Genomic DNA, 19,917 nt, shown 5'->3' with positions numbered 1-19,917 from the left:
CTTCCTCAGTATACGACCATTTGATGAGTTTTCCAATGTTGACTGCTCCTTCAGACGGCATGTTGGTGAAGTTCTTGTCTTGTTAAGGAGACGAGTGCTCCTATTACTTCTGCCAGCGTTGACATTGCATTTTCCATTATTGGTGTTAGTTCTTTTCTTGTTGCCTGTGCTTCTGATGATAATTATTCTGGCGATGGTGCTGTCACTGGTGACTGTGGCCCTGCTGCTGTTGCCAATGGTGGTTGTAGTTCTGCTGTTGACTGGTATGATGATGAGGGCGTCGCTTTTGCAGCTGTTGCTGCTGCTGCATCTGATAGCAGTTTTGTTTTTGTTGATGCCGATTTAGCTGGTGGTGGTGTTAGTTCTGCTGAAGTAGCAGTAGCTGCTGCAGTTGGTGATGGCTGCTGTGCTATTTTTGTGGTTGGCATCCTACTGTTGGTGCTATTATTTTAGACACATCATTTATTGTTTTGCTAGCTGGAGTCAACATTTCCAGAGTTTTAGAGTTGAGAAGTCTCTAACCCTTTCCGTTTATGTACATTCCATGCTTTGTGAAGCAGTCTCTCTGCAGGTAGTCAACACATACGAACTGAGAGTTTTGATACATTTTGCAGATCTCCTCAAACGGTTTGTTGGTCTTAATAATTTCTATATTTACAGGAGTCTTTTATCTGGTCCTATCTATGTGGTATTCCAATGACGATCATATTTTTGCTCTTATTAGAGTCCTGTACTACCTTCGCAGATTTTGGACAGAACTAGACAAATCATTCCTATAAATACAAGGGTAAGATAGATACTGCCTACAGGAAAATTAAAGAGACCTTTGGAGAGAAGAGAACCACTTGTATGAATATCAAGAGCTCAGATGGAAACCCAGTTCTAAGCAAAGAAGGGAAGGCAGAAAGGTGGAAGGAGTATATAGAGGGTTTATACAAGGGCGATGCACTTGACGACAATATTACGGAAATGGAAGAGGATGTAGATGAAGATGAAATGGGAGATAAGATACTGCGTGAAGAGTTTGACAGAGCACTGAAAAACCTGAGTCGAAACAAGGACCCGAGAGTAGACAACATTCCATTAGAACTACTGATGGCCTTGGGAGAGCCAGTCATGACAAAACTCTACCATCTAGTGAGCAAGATGTATGAGACAGGCGAAATACCCACAGACTTCAAGAAGAATATAATAATTCCAATCCCAAAGAAAGCAGGTGTTGACAGATGTGAAAATTACCGAGCTATCTGTTTAATAAGTCACAGCTGCAAAATACTAGCATGAATTCTTTAGATACGAATGGAAAAACTGGTAGCAGCCAACATCAGGGAAGATCAGTTTGGATTCCGTAGAAATACTGGAACACGTGAGGCAAGACTGACCTTACGACTTATCTTAGAAGAAAGATTAAGAAAAGGCAAACCTAGGTTTCTAGCATTTGTAGACTTAGAGAAAGCTTTTGACAATGTTGACTGGAATACTCTTTTTCAAATTCTAAAGGTAGCAGGGGTAAAATACAGAGAGCGAAAGGCTATTTACAATTTGTACAGAAACCAGATGGCAGTTATAAGAGTCGAGGTGTATGAAAGGGAAGCAGTGGTTGGGAAGGGAGTGAGACAGGGTTGTAGCCTCTCCACAATTTTATTCAATCTTTGAGGTTCGCTGATGACATTGTAATTCTGTCAGAGACAGCAAAGGACCTGGAAGAGCAGTTGAACGGAATGGACAGTGTCTTGAAAGGAGGATATAAGATGAACATCAACAAAAGCAAAACGAGGATAATGGAATGTAGTCAAATTAAATCGGGTGATGCTGAGGGGATTATATTAGGAAATGAGACACTTAAAGTAGTAAAGGAGTTTTGCTATTTAGGGAGTAAAATAACTGATGATGGTCGAAGTAGAGAGGATATAAAATGTAGACTGGCAATGGCAAGGAAATCGTTTCTGAAGAAGAGAAATTTGTTAACATCGAGTATGGATTTGGGTGTCAGGAAGTCGTTTCTGAAAGTATTTGTATGGAGTGTAGCCATGTATGGAAGTGAAACATGGACAATAAATAGTTTGGACAAGAAGAGAATAGAAGCTTTCGAAATGTGGTGCTACAGAAGAATGCTGAAGATAAGGTGGGTAGATCACGTAACTAATGAGGAGGTATTGAATAGGGTTGGGGAGAAGAGAAGTTTGTGGCACAACTTGACTAGAAGAAGGGATCGGTTGGTAGGACATGTTTTGAGGCATCAAGGGATCACAAATTTAGCATTGGAGGGCAGCGTGGAGGGTAAAAATCGTAGAGGGAGACCAAGAGATCAATACACTAAGCAGATTCAGAAGGATGTAGGTTGCAGTAGGTACTGGGAGATGAAGAGGCTTGCACAGGATAGAGTAGCATGGAGAGCTGGTTCAAACCAGTCTCAGGACTGAAGACCACAACAACAACAACAATAATTTCTCTATTTACAGGAGTCTTTTCTCTGGTCGTATCTATGTGGTATTCCAATGACGATCATATTTTTGCTCTTATTAGAGTCCTGTACTACCTTCGCAGATTTTGGACAGAACTAGACAAATTATTCCTATAAATATCGTTGGCACCCGCCACTATACATTTGTTTGCATTTGGTGGAGTCCCACCTGTTATATTTTTTGTGATTTCCTGGTTTCACGTAACTATGAGCATTTGTACCATAGTCCACGCCTGTATCTATCGGTGTGTATGTTTACAAACGGTTTCTGTCCTATCTTTCCTGTCATATATGTACATTTAGGACTACTTGTGTTTGTAATTTCGTTTTCACACATTTCTTCTGCACTTGTGCCTGTCTCTAGGACACTAAAACGGTTTTTTCATGGTATTTGGAACACATATTCGCTACATTTTCCGCGGGTGAACTTTTTAGACCTAATAAACTCGCCGTAACTTATGTTTAGCGTAATTTGCGATGTATTTGCACTGTTATATGACTGTAGATGCTTCAAATCCTTTTGAAGCTTGATTATTTCGTCTCAAAGGATGTTAATAATTTTTTCTTTTGTTGCTATTTCACAAAATATTTCTTTTTTATTCTGATGCAAAGATCTGTGTTTTAGGAGCTGATCACTGTCACTTGTACTTACATGTGGATCTACTCGTACTTTTCTTTCGATGTTTTATATTATAATATGACATGCCACGCACATATTATCATACACCACATTGTATTTCCCGCAAAAGAACACTTATACACACGTTTTCTTTCATTATATACGGAGTTCCCAACTTGCAGGTCTTCAACAGCCACCATCTTTTTCATGTATGAATTAACTTATTTAATATTTCCCTTCGACCATAAATATAATAGACTGGCCCTGACGTCATTTTCGTGGCTCCAACATCTCAGGGTTAAAGTCACGTGAATGTTGGCAAAACATGGTTGTTTCGTGTTGCGCTTATGGCTGTACTAAGCGTTTTGTCGGGGGAAATGGCATTACATTTCACGCGTGTTTCTATGATAGTGCAGATGCGTTTATTGAAATCTGCTGAAGTGACTTTTATATTTTTTTTACACTTGAAATAGAGTGTAACGTAAATTAAAGTGTTGAAAGTGATGCCTGTGAAGTCAGACTCATATTACACTTTGGAAAGTATCTGTGATAATTCGGTTACAGAAGTAATTATAACTGTTTCTCGTTCCTACTCATAGGTACCGAATGGCAGCTTTGGAAACAGGCCCTGAAACGGAAAAACTTTAAGCCATCTGCACATGCGCCTTTTTGTATATACAAGTGAGATTATAATAAAGTAAGAGCACCTATAGTCGACACATTAAGAGAATGTTTTTCTACCTTCTAATACTATTAAATAAACGTAGACTCCAAAATTATTTTCTGAAACTTCGAAGTCTCACCTGTCATCTAAAATATCATTCTTTTTAAACTGATAGTTTAAACTTTTGTAAAAATAGTAGGAACTGAACTTTTGAAGTGCACCTAAAATTGATACTCTAAAATGGACCTGCTCCTAAAGTAGACAATTTTGGCACCTATAGTTGACAGAATTCCCATTTTCTTTTATAAGTGACTAGAGCTCGAAATGCGGCGAATCCAATATTTAAAGTTTTGACCCGAGCCCACTCTTACTGTTTAAAAGAATTTTAACGACATTTTACTTTAATTGATAGTTTATAGTAATTTCGTCCCACTGCCCACCAGAGGGGCGTTCGATCTATTTGTTAGATTTTATAAATGGTACTGTGAACAAATCCAGGTCAAATGTAGTTCTGACATAATTTTTCTCAAATAAAAAAGTAATTTTTGTTGGAAGCGTTTCGCAGTCAATTGAGAAATGTGGGTAAAATACGATACAAGCATAGGATGGCAGACCGCTGATTTGAAATCTCGCCACGTTTTGCCAACAGTCACGTGGTTTATGTTGGAGCCACACCAGCCCTATAGCTTCTGCACAGCAAGGCCTGTCTACTAGTATCTATGGTCTTCACTTTTGTAGTAACTTTGTACGACTTGTATCCATAGACGCTGTTTGATCCTTTTAACACGATAATATTTTTTTTTTATTCAAACTAGCTACATCAGGTAATTTACTTAAGTTCGTTATTTCACTCAGTGGAGCGCTGACTTTACGAAACCAGATGCCTTGAATTTACAAGTTCCCATAAATAATGCAGAGATGTCACAATTATGACTAGCTCGTAACACACAGTATGGGGATTCAAGGTTCTTCTGTTCTGACCAATGTTGTTTTCTTGTTGCATGTATACCAGATATGCTTCAGTTTGCTAGTTCGCAGTTTCCGTTACTGAATTCATATCTAAGTCATTATAGGTGTGCGCACATGTTTTCGAATGTTTGAGCATCTTTCCTGATGCAGTATTTTCACTGCTTGACTTAGATTCAACGAGCAAGGGTTTGTTTACTTTGTGCGATTCATTTTCCAGCTTCTCAGCTTTTTCCGACGTGTTCTCTGAACCCAAGGCAGAAAGCACTCCAAAAGAGTTTTCATGCACTAAAATTTCACTGTTTTTCTGTTCTTTTACAATCGAAACTGGTTTTAAAATTTAATACTGTTCTTATAGACCTGATCGCATGATACTTTGTACCATAGGCGAATGGACCTGATTGTTGTCTACAGCAGCATGGTCTAGCAAACCAGACATCGTTATCCTCTTCTCTTCCGCCGAGCTTAACGCAAACTTCAGTTTTTCCACGCTTCCTCCGCGCGGAAATTACTTCTTAAATGGCATAGAGTACAGTCGAGAGGCCAGTGCCCATGCCGTGGTGGAGGATGCATGTGCAAGTTTTCTTTCCATGTGGAGAAGGAATTCAAGAAGTTCTATGAGCACTAGTAACTTCGCATGGTTGGTCACCCTGTTCCTGCTGTGAGCCTGTGACAGAAGAAAGATATGTAATCAGGAAGCGCAGTCGGAAAGGAAGTGCTATGTGATAATGACAAGCAATGAATCAGCTATGAAACGTGATACAGAGCAGTGCGAACCTCGAGTGACAGTCGACGCAGGGCATCCACGCTTTGTTACTCGAGCTCCGCAGGATTTTGCTAACTTTTGCCCGCAATGTAACGCAAGATTTGGCCGGTCGGTTGATTCTGTACGTCAACATTTCAGAAATCAGCCACACTCAAAATTTGATTCTTGCGTATATTGTGGTACGGCAGTTTTCATGTACTTAAGTGATGGGAAACGTACTGTTTTCCATGAATGTCGGTCATGTGCGAGCCCAAATTGTGAACAAATTCGGAACCAGAACTGCGATCAAAATCGTTAACCGGCAAACTGTTAAAAGCGTCGGGAAGGGGGGTTGTGCAGTGATTCTAATCTATTAAAAGGGGGGTTGTGCAGTGATTCTAATCTATTAAAGACTGGACTGCAGTGGTACTAGCGCATTAATAATGTTGCGCTTCATTTGTCTGTAATGGCTTTTTGTCAACGATTCCGGTGGGTACCATCAGAGGTAAATTTCGAAATGATGCAGATGGCCAGAAATGAGTCAGTATCTTAAAAATAATTTTTATGTTATATAGGTACCGTATGTTTTCACTGTGTACATTTATAAAGTTTGGTTGACAGAAATTCATAGTCATTTGAAATGAAAGTACATCAATGTTTTTCGTCTTCTTCTATGAAAGTCAAAGTACTTATTCTCTCTGTCTCGTTTTTTGTAACATGGTTTTAAATGCTGTGGTCCAGTTTAAATATATTGGAGCAGTTAGCTGTGTGAAACATGTGAAAGAACTATCTATGGAAGCCAACAAGGAAATTATTTATTTATTTATTTTTTTTTTTTTTTTAAGAAATGTGGCATTGATTAATTTTTGTATTTTGTGCCAAATACAATTTGTGATGTTGGCTCAAAAGTTTGATTAATTATACCACCTGCTAGGATGAGATTAACTATGTGCAGTACATATTAGCCCAGTTGCAGATGAAATCTAAACAAAATTTAGTTTGACATACATATACAATCTACTTAAGCATGTAATCAAACTTTGTTCAGCATGTACTTCATATTGCAAAGCTGAACATGAATCACATCATTCTACCATAGTTGCAAAGGTAGGCAACACAGCAAGAAACAAAGACCACAAAACAGTGAATGGAACACTCGCATGCACTTGGCCCTGTTGCCATCCTTTCTTTTGATTACACTCTGTTCCATACAGCAGTATACACAATACACCATGTAAGTACCAACATACAGGGACACTATATTCCTTCTTTATCTTTCTCTATGAATAACAGCTGTACTATCAAGCGCTACTTCACTCAGTTGTCAGGTATATACTCAAATATACTCTGATCTAGTGAGATATAATATTTTAAAGTACTGTAAAGTTTACATTTTGTGTCGTGTATTAAAATAACATGCATTTTCTTCTTAATATACATGCTTTTGCGGATAGGAAGATGACAATATTGTGTGGGGGTATTTATAAATGTGAGTCACAGATACTTGCTCATACAGTGGGAAATAGGATCAGGATCACCATACCCAAAGAAAGAAAATGCCTTGAATCTATAAGTCTAAGTAACCATTTTGAATATAACAAACCAAATATACGCAACACCCAAATCAAATATTGTGTCACTAGCATAAGAGTAGAGGCATGGAAGCTTGCTAGGTAATACCAGCACTAGTTCATAAAAATGTTGTTTGTTCCGATGAGGTAGTCTTAATTTGTTTAAATTTATTATCTATTTGCTCATCTTACTTCTGTTCTGCATAGTGCCTGCTTCCATCATCGATTTGCATTTTCACTTTTTCTGATAGTTCGTTTCTCCCAGTATTATTGTGATTTGCTCATTTGTCTCCATTATTGCCTCTCTTTTTCTGTATTCTCAAATTTCTTAAAGTATAACTCTCATATATGCTGATTGCCAATTATTAGCACCCAAGAACTGGAATCGTGGCTTTTGTAGCCCTTATTTACTTTTAACTCTGTCTTTGCAAATTCAGTTTTCTCCCCTACAGTAACTTTTTGTTGTACTTTGTTTTTTCTAAATTTCTTTTCTGCCTACTCCTTCATGAGAAGAAAAATCTTAAAAAGTTTCCAGAATCGTATGTTCAATAGGCCTATCAGTTTTATTTATTTAGTTGTTTTCTAGTGCTGCTCCACAGGTTTCCGTGTTCCCATTGCTGCAGTTTCAAAGTAGGTAATTCTCTTATTAGGTAAAGACTTAATCTAGTACTTCCCCCTCTCCTTGCAATTTCATATGTTACTTAATGAACTGTAAATAATATGCAACAATATACTCACCACAGACATGTACAACTATTATGAATTTACCCTACAGCTTATTTGTAACAAAAAGTGTTATATGGAATGAATATAGACCTCAGACTATGCTATAGTTCAGTTTGTTACCACAAACATTTTTTCTTCTTCAGCTTTGTTGTTTGGATATTCTTTCTGATGTGATATCTTGAATTCATGGAACACTCCACCAAAATTTTATCTTTTGTGCTTTAAACAAACTTGATTGGACATAGATCATTATAAATGTTACATGTTTGCCTATATCATAATTGCATTTGCAATACTAGTTTGGATATTTTATGTGGCTGTTCAAATTTATAGACTATATGCTTATCTTTTGGGAATGAATTATACCAGAAAGTGTGTTTTTACATACAGCATCTAGAAAGAACATGTATTAATTAAAGCTGCTGAGTATGGTTATTGATAAGAAACATCAATTGTGGTTCTGTGAAACTACAGAATTTTTAAAATAGCTTTGTGATTGACAACAGGGAATGGGAAATCATGGTAACATGCAGTATTTTAATGCTGCTCCATGCCGAGTATTGTGTACACATCTAAGAAGAGCACAAAGGGCGATTCTATTTGCTCAACTGTCAAAGTTATTTTCATATTAAAGGACTGTAACTAGAGTAATGCTGACATAATATTGCTTTTCCAATTCTCATTCAATGTGAAGTACTCTTACCTCTTGTTCGTTTGTATCTGTGTACATGTGTCTGTAATATACTCTGGAAAAGTGTCATTTCATACAGTAGGGCTTATAAAAACTATGGTCTTAAGTATTATGTCAAGTTCTGCCTTTGATTATAATAAAGATTTGTGTACTTAAGTTCTGTGTTGTTCTGGCTCTGTTCAGTTGACAAAAATGTGTGAACTGTGTAAGATTTCTCTAATGGAAATACTTCATTGACTGACTACATCAGTATGAAATTTAAAATCTAATTTATGCATCTAAATTGAAACTTTTGTGAAATATTTTTCTCAAAAAATAATAATAAAATAAAATAATTAGGTTTAATGTAGTAACAGTCAAGACCATTTAAAATTGAAAAATAGACTATGTGAACTATGAAAATATTATTGAACAGTAAAATGATGTTGATGGATTTTTTTCAATCTTACCACCCATTTCAGATCATTTTCATCGTGTGGCTGTGTGACAGCTTCAGTTGCATCATGTGAGGGCAATTGAAAGTATGATATTATGGAATGAAAACTGTTGACCATGCAACCTTCTAACCAAACTTAGATCAATCTGTCACAATAGTTTATACTCCAAAAAATTATTTGTAGAATTTGTAATTTCTCCCTTATCTCGGTAATTATTTATTTACAGTACTGTGTAGAGACAATATTTTTGGATGACTCTTCAGCATTTTTAAGACTGTTTTATGAAAGTATGTATAAATCTGTAAATTAGCTTGTTTTACAGTAACTGCGTATTTATATTGCCAAAAAACCATTGTATTTATATTTGGTATTAATGATAGACAACCTTGCAATTAAAAAAGAAAACATTCATTAGATAATCAAAAAGGTGCATGTTTATGCCAAGAAAACTGTTGAAAGAAGATACATGAACAGAGTTGTTGTTTTGTCTCCTGTATCAGAAGTTAGACTGGTTTGTTTGTACTCATGTTGTACTAATTTATTTTTTCTATCTATCTATTTATTTATTTATGTTATGTTTCAAGTCAAACACCAAATAGTTTCCTAGTCCTAACAACAGAGCTTTCTACGTCTGTGTTGTTAGACATTGTTTGTGTTTGATCTGTCAGTGCCAGCAGTCATTTGGTGACATGTTCATTGTTAGAGAATCTATTTATTGTTGCTTTTTGTGTATAAAGAACTAAACTGTTTATAAATAGTTGTGATTTTTAGTTATGAATTTTGAATTCTATATATTGTAATAAATGTGCCAAGCTGGATAATGTGATATTGTTTCTAAAAGTATTCTCTTTTTTCTTACAATATGTTTTAAATCATTCCTTCTCCATGCCTTTATCCTGTTCTTAACAGTTGTAAGTTGGTGTACTAAGTGCCTTAGTAATTAGCTTTATAATTTTTAGCTTTCATAGTTTCTCAGCCAACACCAAAGTTGATTGAGTTTTTCTTGCAAGAAATAATGGTTTTGATCGAGCAGATCATTTTACATATGCCACTCAGAAATCTTAAAAAAAAAAATTGATTACTTAATCTTTCCATAAACCTTGTATCCCAGCCAATAAACTATGCCTCACTGATAGTACTGTAGTCACAGACTTTTTTTCCTTTATTCTATGAAAGAGAAAAAGAGTGGGAACGGATGTAATTAGTAAATTCATTCAATATGTTAGCTCTAGGGAGGGTAAACAAAACAGGACAAGACAGAAATCAATTATCTGAAAATCTTCTCCCAACATATTTCCAGTTGGCGTCCCCCCCCTCCCCTTTTTGTGCACAGTGGCTTATGCTATTGTCTCAAAAGATTGCATGAAATCATATCTTTCTATCTTTTGCTATATGAACAAACCTTTGTTCTGAATGACAGTTATCCTTGTAGCTGACTGTATGTTCTAGTCTGTCTGCCTGGTACATTGAAAAATTTATTATCAGTATCTGATTTCCATTATTCAACAAGTTTTATACAGCTCAGGAAAGTGTGGTTTCTCTGTTGATCATTCCACACTCTAAAGAATTTTCTCTCTAAAATTTGGGAATGTACCTCTTCAGTGTGAAAGTGTGCATGAGTGAGTAAAATAGGGGTATATATACAGACAGAGTAACTGTGAGCTCTTTGTTAGTGCTTGATTAATATTTACAAAAGTGTACTGTTAGTTAAAGAAAAACAGTTATATATTGCAAGAGGAGAGAGTGATTTACAGTGAACTTGGTCCTTGATATACGGTACTGTAAAAGTCTGAATATGCTTGGTCTGATGAATTTTTACAAGTAGCGGCCTAGAGAAAAATTAAAAAAAAAAATTGTGTATTATCCACTTCTTGCACAAATTACCCAGAATTAAGGATTATAAATGTGTGTTCGTAAAATAACAAAGAAAAATTTTAATTGTAAAAGCACTTCTTTCCTCGCAGCATGCAGGTACCTATTGTTCGTAGTCTCTTATCAGTTTCATCAACTTTAATACTAAGCAAGAAAGCAGCAGCACATATTTGTGTAACAAAGTGGTAACTTTCGTTTGCAAGTGTAAGTAAAATATAGCTGTATAATGACTGATAATTGTTAATGCTACCTACAAATTTCATTTCTGACAGTTATTTCCTTCTGTTTGTTTATTCATCATCATGTTCTGTAAATCCCCTCCAAAACAACCACCTTCAGCAGTGTGGAATGAGTAAGGTCTGTATTAATGAAAGAAAAGCAACACTCAGAAACTTAATGCACACTGCATTAAAACTAGGTAAACTATCAGTATGTTGCATAATACTATTTACACTTACCTCATATCAATTTAACCTAGTAAATTATAGGGAAAGCTGCTACTTCCTCACTTATTTTTAACAGCTGCTCTGTATCGTCTGTTGGTAATGTTATATTTACTTGCATACATGATATTTTTGTAGAAAATAGTGCTGCTGTATATCCATAACAACAGAGGCAATGTACAGTATTCTACATTTGATTTTACAGTGATTATATGATTTTGGACTATCTGTATGTATGTATGTATGTATGTATGTATGTACTGTCTACAGTGTGTGTGCATGCAAAGAAACAAATACTCTAACACTAATTTTCTATCAGTGCCTGTATATTTTATGCACATATGAATTGGCTGTGTGGTGTCAGCTAAAGGCCAATGAATTAAATTTATTATTTTCTTAAATTTAATTCATTGGCCTTTTATTATTTTCTTAAACCCCCCATGAACCATGGACCTTGCCGTTGGTGGGGAGGCTTGCGTGCCTCAGTGATACAGATGGCCATACCGTAGGTGCAACCACAACGGAGGGGTATCTGTTGGGCCAGACAAACGTATGGTTCCTGAAGAGGGCCAGAAGCCTTTTCAGTAGTTGCAGGGGCAACAGTCTGGATGATTGACTGATCTGGCCTTGTAACACTAATCAAAACAGCCTTGCTGTGCTAGTACTGCGAACGGCTGAAAGCAAGGGGAAACTACAGCCGTACTTTTTCCTGAGGGCATGCATCTTTACTGTATGGTTAAATGATGATGGCGTCCTCTTGGGTAAAATATTCCAGAGGTAAAATAGTCCCCGATTCGGATCTCCGGGCGGGGACTACTCGAGAGGACATCGTTATCAGGAGAAAGATAGCTGGCGTTTTACGGATTGGAGCGTGGAATGTCAGATTCCTTATTCGGGCAGGTAGGTTAGAAAATTTAAAAACTGAACTGGACAGGTTAAAGTTAGATATAGTGGGAATTAGTGAAGTTCAGTGGCAGGAGGAACAAGAATTCTCATCAGGTGAATACAGGGTTATAAATACAAAATCAACTAGGGGTAATGCAAGAGTAGGTTTAATAATGAATAAAAAAATAGAAGTATGGGTAAGCTACTACAAACAGCATAGTGAACGCATTATTGTGGCCAAGATAGACACGAAGCCCACGCCTACTACAGTAGTACAAGTTTATATGCCAACTAGCTCTGCAGATGGTGAAGAGATTGATGAAATGTATGATGAGATAAAAGAAATTATTCAGATAGTGAAGGGTGACGAAAATTTAATAGTCATGGGTGACTGGAATTCGAGTGTAGGAAAAGGGAGAGAAGGAAACATAGTAGGTGAATATGGATTGGGGTTAAGAAATGAAAGAGGAAGTCGTCTGATAGAATTTTGCACAGAGCATAACTTAATCATAGCTAACACTTGGTTCAAGAATCATAAAAGAAGGCTGTATACATGGAAGAATCCCGGATTACTAAAAGGTATCAGATAGATTATATAATGGTAAGACAGAGATTTAGGAACCAGGTTTTAAATTGTAAGACATTTCCAGGGGAAGATGTGGACTCTGACCACTATCTATTGGTTATGAACTGCACATTAAAATTGAAGAAACTGCAAAAAGGCGGGAATTTAGGGAGATGGGACCTGGATAAACTGACTAAACCAGAGGTTTTACAGAGTTTCAGGGAGAGCATAAGGGGACAATTGACAAGAATGGGGCAAAGAAATACAGAAGAAGAAGAAGAAGAAGAATGGGTAGCTTTGAGGGATGAAGTGGTGAAGGCAGCAGAGGATCAAGTAGGTAAAAAGACGAGGACCAGTAGAAATCCTTGGGTAACACAAGAAATATTGAATTTAATTGATGAAAGGACAAAAATTTAAAAATGCAGTAAATGAAGCAGGCAAAAAAGAATACAAACGTCTCAAAAATCAGATTGACAGAAGTGCAAAATGGCTAAGCAGGGATGGCTAGAGAACAAATGTAAGGATGTAGAGGCTTATCTCACTAGGGGTAAGATAGATACTGCCTACAGGTAAATTAAAGAGACCTTTGGAGAAAAGAGAACCACTTGTATGAATATCAAGAGCTCAGATGGAAACCCAGTTTTAAGCAAAGAAGGGAAAGCAGAAAGATGGAAGGAGTATATAGAGGGTCTATACAAGGGTGATGTTCTTGAGGACAATATTATAGAAATGGAAGAGAATGTAGGTGAAGAGGAAATGGGAGATACGATACTGCGTGAAGAGTTTGACAGAGCACTGAAAGACCTGAGCTGAAACAAGGCCCCGGGAGTAGACAACATTCCATTAGAACTACTGACGGCCTTGGGAGAGCCAGTCCTGACAAAACTCTACCATCCGGTGAGCAAGATGTATGAGACAGGCGAAGTACCCTCAGACTTCAAGAAGAATATAATGATTCCAATCCCAAAGAAAGCAGGTGTTGACAGATGTGAAAATTACCGAACTATCTGTTTAATAAGTCACAGCTACAAAATACTAGCATGAATTCTTTAGATACGAATGGAAAAACTGGTAGCAGCCAACATCGGGGTAGATCAGTTTGGATTCCGTAGAAATATTGGAACACGTGATGCAAGACTGACCTTACGACTTATCTTAGAAGAAAGATTAAGGAAAGGCAAACCTAGGTTTCTAGCATTTGTAGACTTAGAGAAAGCTTTTGACAATGTTGACTGGAATACTCTCTTTCAAATTCTAAAGGTAGCAGGGGTAAAATACAGAGAGCGAAAGGTTATTTACAATTTGTACAGAAACCAGATGGCAGTTATAAGAGTCGAGGGGTATGAAAGGGAAGCAGTGGTTGGGAAGGGAGTGAGACAGGGTTGTACCCTCTCCACAATTTTATTCAATCTTTGAGGTTCGCTGATGACATAATTCTGTCAGAGACAGCAAAGGACCTGGAAGAGCAGTTGAACGGAATGGACAGTGTCTTGAAAGGAGGATATAAGATGAACATCAACAAAAGCAAAACGAGGATAATGGAATGTAGTCGAATTAAGACGGGTGATGCTGAGGGAATTAGATTAGGAAATGAGACACTTCAAGTAGTAAAGGAGTTTTGCTATTTGGGGAGCAAAATAACTGATGATGGTCAAAGTAGAGAAGATATAAAATGGAGACTGGCAATGGCAAGGGAAGTGTTTCTGAAGAAGAGAAATTTGTTAACATCGAGTATAGATTTAAGTGTCAGGAAGTCGTTTCTGAAAGTATTTGTATGGAGTGTAGCCATGTATGGAAGTGAAACGTGGACAATAAATAGTTTGGACAAGAAGAGAATAGAAGCTTTCGAAATGTGGTGCTACAGAAGAATGCTGTAGATTAGATGGGTAGGTCACATAACTAATGAGGAGGTATTGAATAGAATTGGGGAGAAGAGGAGTTTGTGGCACAACTTGATGAGAAGAAGAGACCGGTTGGTAGGACATGCTCTTGAGGCATCAAGGGATCACAAATTTAGCATTGGAGGGTAAAAATCATAGAGGGAGACCAAGAGATGAATACACTAAGCAGATTCAGAAGGATGTAGGTTGCCGTAGGTACTGGGAGATGTAGAAACTTGCACAGGATAGGGTAGCATGGAGTGCTGCATCAAACCAGTCTCAGGACTGAAGACCACAACCTTTTCTTAAAAAAAAACTTTTCAATTCTTGAATCTAGATATTCATATAGCACTGTTCAACAAATTTTAAGTTTTTTAATGTTAAAAGAAGTATAATGAGTGATTCTTACTGACTTTTTTTGTGCTGATTTCAAATCTTTTTACAGATTTTTTCACTTCACCCACAGTTTGTGGGTCATCACAGTTTTAATATTTTTGGTAATTATACATTTGAGTAAATGTAAAATTTTAGCTAGAATACATTTTATTTACCTGAAATCTATGTGAAGCAGGTTTTTGATTGTACTTACACTGATAAAAATCTTTGGAGTCCATTTTTGCTACCATTCTTCCATTTCAGCAATGTCCTGGTGGAAATGTTTGCCATGTTCATTGGTGATAGCACCGAGAGGTTCTTAGGGAAGAAATCACCTGTAGTTTCCTAGAAGGTTTATGAAAATCCAAGTGATCCATTCAACCATTATTTGCCAACAAATATTTGCTCTTATAGTTTTACTTTACTGATCCTTGGGAGCTTGTTTTTTTAGGAAGAGAAATGCACTTCTGTCATGATCTATTGAGTTCACAAAATTATTAATGAACTATAGTTTGATATGTAATGGTGGAAATAAGATTTTGCAGCACTTGCATTTGGTTGATAACGACATTTGTCTGTCCTTGATTGAATGACTTCCTCTTTGGCCAGATTTTATTAATATAATGATTATTTCTATCCCTGCGATTCCACATGCACAAGAAGCAGCAAAATATTTTGATAGCTAATTGTAATTCAAATAGAATAGCTATCACTTTAAGATCTGGCAAGGGTAGTCATCATATTGGATACAGAATAGCAAGAAATGCATGTTCACATAACTTTCCTTCGTACCAACTGTGCGAGCTATAGGAATTGATGGAAACTTATTTCTATTCTATAACAAGACCCCTTTCAAGCCGGTGTTCGAAGAGTCAGGTTTATGTCCAACATCTAACGACTCTATCAAATAATCAACATTATTAGAGAAAACTAGGTTCTCCCATTAAGAAAATAAATGTTCAAATTCATTTTGGCATTGGTGGATTTGGTTCCATCCTGTAAAAAGTGCCAGCCTTTCAGTCTTGAAGCAAGTAACTCTGCTTTAATTTTAGGTAACCAGAGATTATGAACCAAGTCATTTAGATCCTGAGGTTCATTTTTAGTAACTAATTTTACAAAATCTGTATCACTATTGTAATTCACCAACACTTTCAAAATCTCCAGTCACTTTTATGTCATCTGGCCAATTTGGTATAGGAAGGTCTGGCCCATGAGGCAGTGGTTGAATGGCTGATTCTAAAGACAGATATTTAACAGTCTGTTTGGATCTTGAACTAATTCCAGATATATTTGTAAAGCAGTAGTAGTCTTTTACATGAACTTTAGATAGGAACTGCAAAAGACAAATGATGGGATCATTTTAACCAGCCAGTTAATAATGTTACACATTTAAAATGACAGATTTATCGAGCTGGTCTATTTCATTGTTAAAACAACACTCTTAAGCTGTTCTAATTTGAGGAATCAAATTTTATCTCTGTGCTTTTAAAGTGAATTCCTTACAAACAACAAAATTTGTATTTATTTTTTATACAGCCGCTTACAAACTTCCAGTGGAAACATGCTTCCTGTGGTGTTTCACAACATTTTCTAGATTTTATACCTTGTATCTGTGTTCACACTGGTCACAAACATTTTTTGTAGTGTATTTGCATCATCTGCAAGCCTTTTTGTCATATTGTTTTCTTATTGTCTGTTACACTATGTCAAGAGATGAGGAAACTGTAATGTTTGATGCTGCATTACTAATATGTGAAGTTTCATACAAACAAAATGAGAGGCATAGTCATCGGTGGTGAACGAAAACATACTATACAAGAACTGGCAGGAATAACTTGCTACAGTGCTGAATATGGAAGATGGCTCTGGTTTCCATAATTTCACTTGGATGTCATATACCAATTTTGAATCTCCAGCAAGACATAAATTGTAGAAAAGCGATTATAGTGAACCAAACACATGGTGTTACTTTTAATTTTTTGTGTCAGTACCAAAAGTAGCGGAAATCTTCTGCAGAGAGTCTTGTTTTTTATTGCTGTTCTTGTACTGCTTGCTCTGTATATTCCACAAGCAGCCCTGAACAAGTCAGTCATCTGCTTCTTCGTCCATTCTCCTGCCCCCCCCCTCCCCCCTGTTTTCTGAAGAACTTAATACATCTAGAAAAAAACGCAATATTTAACAACTCTTTACAACAGACAACACAGCATGAAACATAAACATATCCTAGCTTTGTGCAGCAGTTGTGTCTGACCTGAAACATTGTTTCCTTTGACCTGTACTGACACTGCTATAGATAGCTGTTTCTGTGTTTTGAAATGTGGTTCCAAACAGTATCCATACATAGTGTCCAGAAATAGGGTCTGAGAACACATTTCAGTTTCAGTATGTACTCAGCTTAAAACACAGTGCTAACACAACACACTGTTTGCTGACTCTACACTTGTCAGTTCACAGGTGGAGAACAGACAGGATTAGCTTATTTCAGTAAATAAAGCTTCTACTCCTCTGTCAACTCAGCAGAACACTTTCTATCTGTAACAGATGTTCTTCTGTACCTGTTGTTGGAGAAAACCTTGGCCTGGGGGAGAAGCCATTATTCTAAGGAGAAGTTCATTGTTAAACGTGGTTGTCATTCTTGAAGCCACAGACAACAGTCGCCTAAAGCAAATATGTCAATTGTTGACCCAATTAAATAAAATTATATTCTTTTAATTACATACATGAAAACACTTTTTTTTTTTAAATATGTAAGTTGGCGGGTAATGAAATAATTGTGACTTCATTTTTTGAGTTGGCAGATGCAAATACTAAGAATCAGCATGAATTTTTTATTTAACATTTTCATTGTCGACCAGTGTAACTTGTAGATATGTGTTCCTTTTTGTTTTAAATTGGCAGGGATTCTCAATTTCTTCCTTTATATTAATTCATGAATATCTCTGCACCAGAGATCTGAACTCTAGACAAGGTGGTAAAGTCTACATGAATATTATTTTGATTCTGTTTTGTGATTAGGCAAATCGTGAAACTGCTTTTTATTATCAGCAAGAAAAACCTCTTTCAATTCATTCATTCACGTGTTTTGTTTTGTAATTTTCATCATAGTGGGCCGCCAGGCGTATGGCAAGCTTCAACACTGTCTGATTTTTTTATATTGACTATTCGACTTTTGGTCAGGTGAATACAGGGTTATAAATAATCAAATAGGGGTAATGCAGTAGTAGGTTTAATAATGAATAAAAAATAGGAGTGTGGGTTAGCTACTACAAACAGTATAGTGAACGCATTATTGTTGCCAAGATAGACATGATGCCCACGCCTACTACAGTACTACAAGTTTATATGCCAACTACCTCTGCAGATGATGAAGAAATTGAAGAAATGTATGATGAAATAAAAGAAATTATTCAAATAGTGAAGGGATACGAAAATTTAATAGTCATGGGTGACTGGAATTCGGTAGTAGGAAAAGGGAGAGAAGGAAACATAGTAGGTGAATATGGATTGGGGCTAAGAAATGAAAGAGGAAGCCACATGGTAGAATTTTGTACAGAGCATAACTTGATCATAGCTAACACTTGGTTCAAGAATCATAAAAGAAGGTTGTATACATGGAAGAAGCCTGGAGATACTGACAGGTTTCAGATAGATTATATAATGTTAAGACAGAGATTTAGGAACCAGGTTTTAAATTGTAAGGCATTTCCAGGGGCAGATGTGGACTCTGACCACAATCTATTGGTTATGAACTGTGGGTTAAAACTGAAGAAACTGCAAAAAGGTGGAAATTTGAGGAGAAGGGACCTGGATAAACTGACTAAACCAGAGGTTGTACAGAGTTTCAGGAAGAGGGTAAGGGAAAAATTGACAGGAATGGGAGAAAGAAATACAGTAGAAGAAGAATGGGTAGCATTGATGGATGAAGTAGTGAAGGCAGCAGAGGATCAAGTAGGTAAAACGACGAGGGCTAGTAGAAATCCTTGGGTAACAGAAGATACATTGAATTTAACTGATGAAAGGAGAAAATGTAAAAATGCAGTAAATGAAGGAGGCAAAAAGGAATACAAACGTCTCAAAAATGAGATCGACAGGAAGTGCAAAATGGCTAAGCAGGGATGGCTAGAGGACAAATGTAAGGATGTAGAGGCTTATCTCACTAGGGGTAAGATAGATACTGCCTACAGGAAAATTAAAGAGACCTTTGGAGAAAAGAGAACCACTTGTATGAATATCAAGAGCTCAGATGGAAACCCAGTTTTAAGCAAAGAAGGGAAAGCAGAAAGATGGAAGGAGTATATAGAGGGTCTATACAAGGGTGATGTTCTTGAGGACAATATTATAGAAATGGAAGAGAATGTAGGTGAAGAGGCAATGGGAGATATGATACTACGTGAAGAGTTTGACAGAGCACAGAAAGACCTGAGTCGAAACAAGGCCCTAGGAGTAGACAACATTCCATTAGAACTACTGACAGCCTTGGGATAGCCAGTCCTGACAAAACTCTACCATCTGGTGAGCAAGATGTATGAGACAGGCGAAATACCCTCAGACTTCAAGAAGAATATAATAATTCCAATCCCAAAGAAAGCAGGTGTTGACAGATGTGAAAATTACCGAACTATCAGTTTAATAAGTCACGGCTGCAAAATACTAACACAAATTCTTTAGAGACGAATGGAAAAACTAGAAGAAGCTGACCTCGGGGAAGATCAGTTTCGATTCCGTAGAAATATTGGAACACGTGAGGCAATACTGCCCATACGACTTATCTTAGAATCTAGATTAAGGAATGGAAAACCTAGGTTTCTAGCATTTGTAGACTTACAGAAAGCTTTTGACAATGTTGACTGGAATACTCTCTTTCAAATTTTGAAGGTGGCAGGGGTAAAATACAGGGAGCGAAAGGCTATTTTCAATTTGTACAGAAACCAGATGGCAGTTATAAGAGTCGAGGGGCATGAAAGGGAAGCAGTGGTTGGGAAGGGAGTGAGACAGGGTTGTAGGCTCTCCCCGA

General features: G+C 36.8%; 1 long non-coding RNA gene across 1 annotated transcript in view; it reads left to right on the top strand.

Annotated features, from left to right (window-relative positions):
* The first annotated feature begins 5,394 nt into the window (after window positions 1–5,394).
* The window catches only part of LOC126244641 (uncharacterized), a 36,813-nt gene continuing 22,290 nt past the window's right edge, over window positions 5,395–19,917 (top strand). The window contains exon 1 of the long non-coding RNA XR_007545378.1: window positions 5,395–5,963. This is a non-coding gene — a long non-coding RNA (uncharacterized LOC126244641). The remainder of the gene's footprint in view (window positions 5,964–19,917) is intronic.

Source organism: Schistocerca nitens, chromosome 1, assembly GCF_023898315.1.
Source record: "Schistocerca nitens isolate TAMUIC-IGC-003100 chromosome 1, iqSchNite1.1, whole genome shotgun sequence".
NCBI classification, from domain to species: domain Eukaryota; kingdom Metazoa; phylum Arthropoda; class Insecta; order Orthoptera; family Acrididae; genus Schistocerca; species Schistocerca nitens.
Note: the sequence above shows the minus strand (reverse complement) of the source record. Positions and strands in the feature narration are given on the sequence as shown.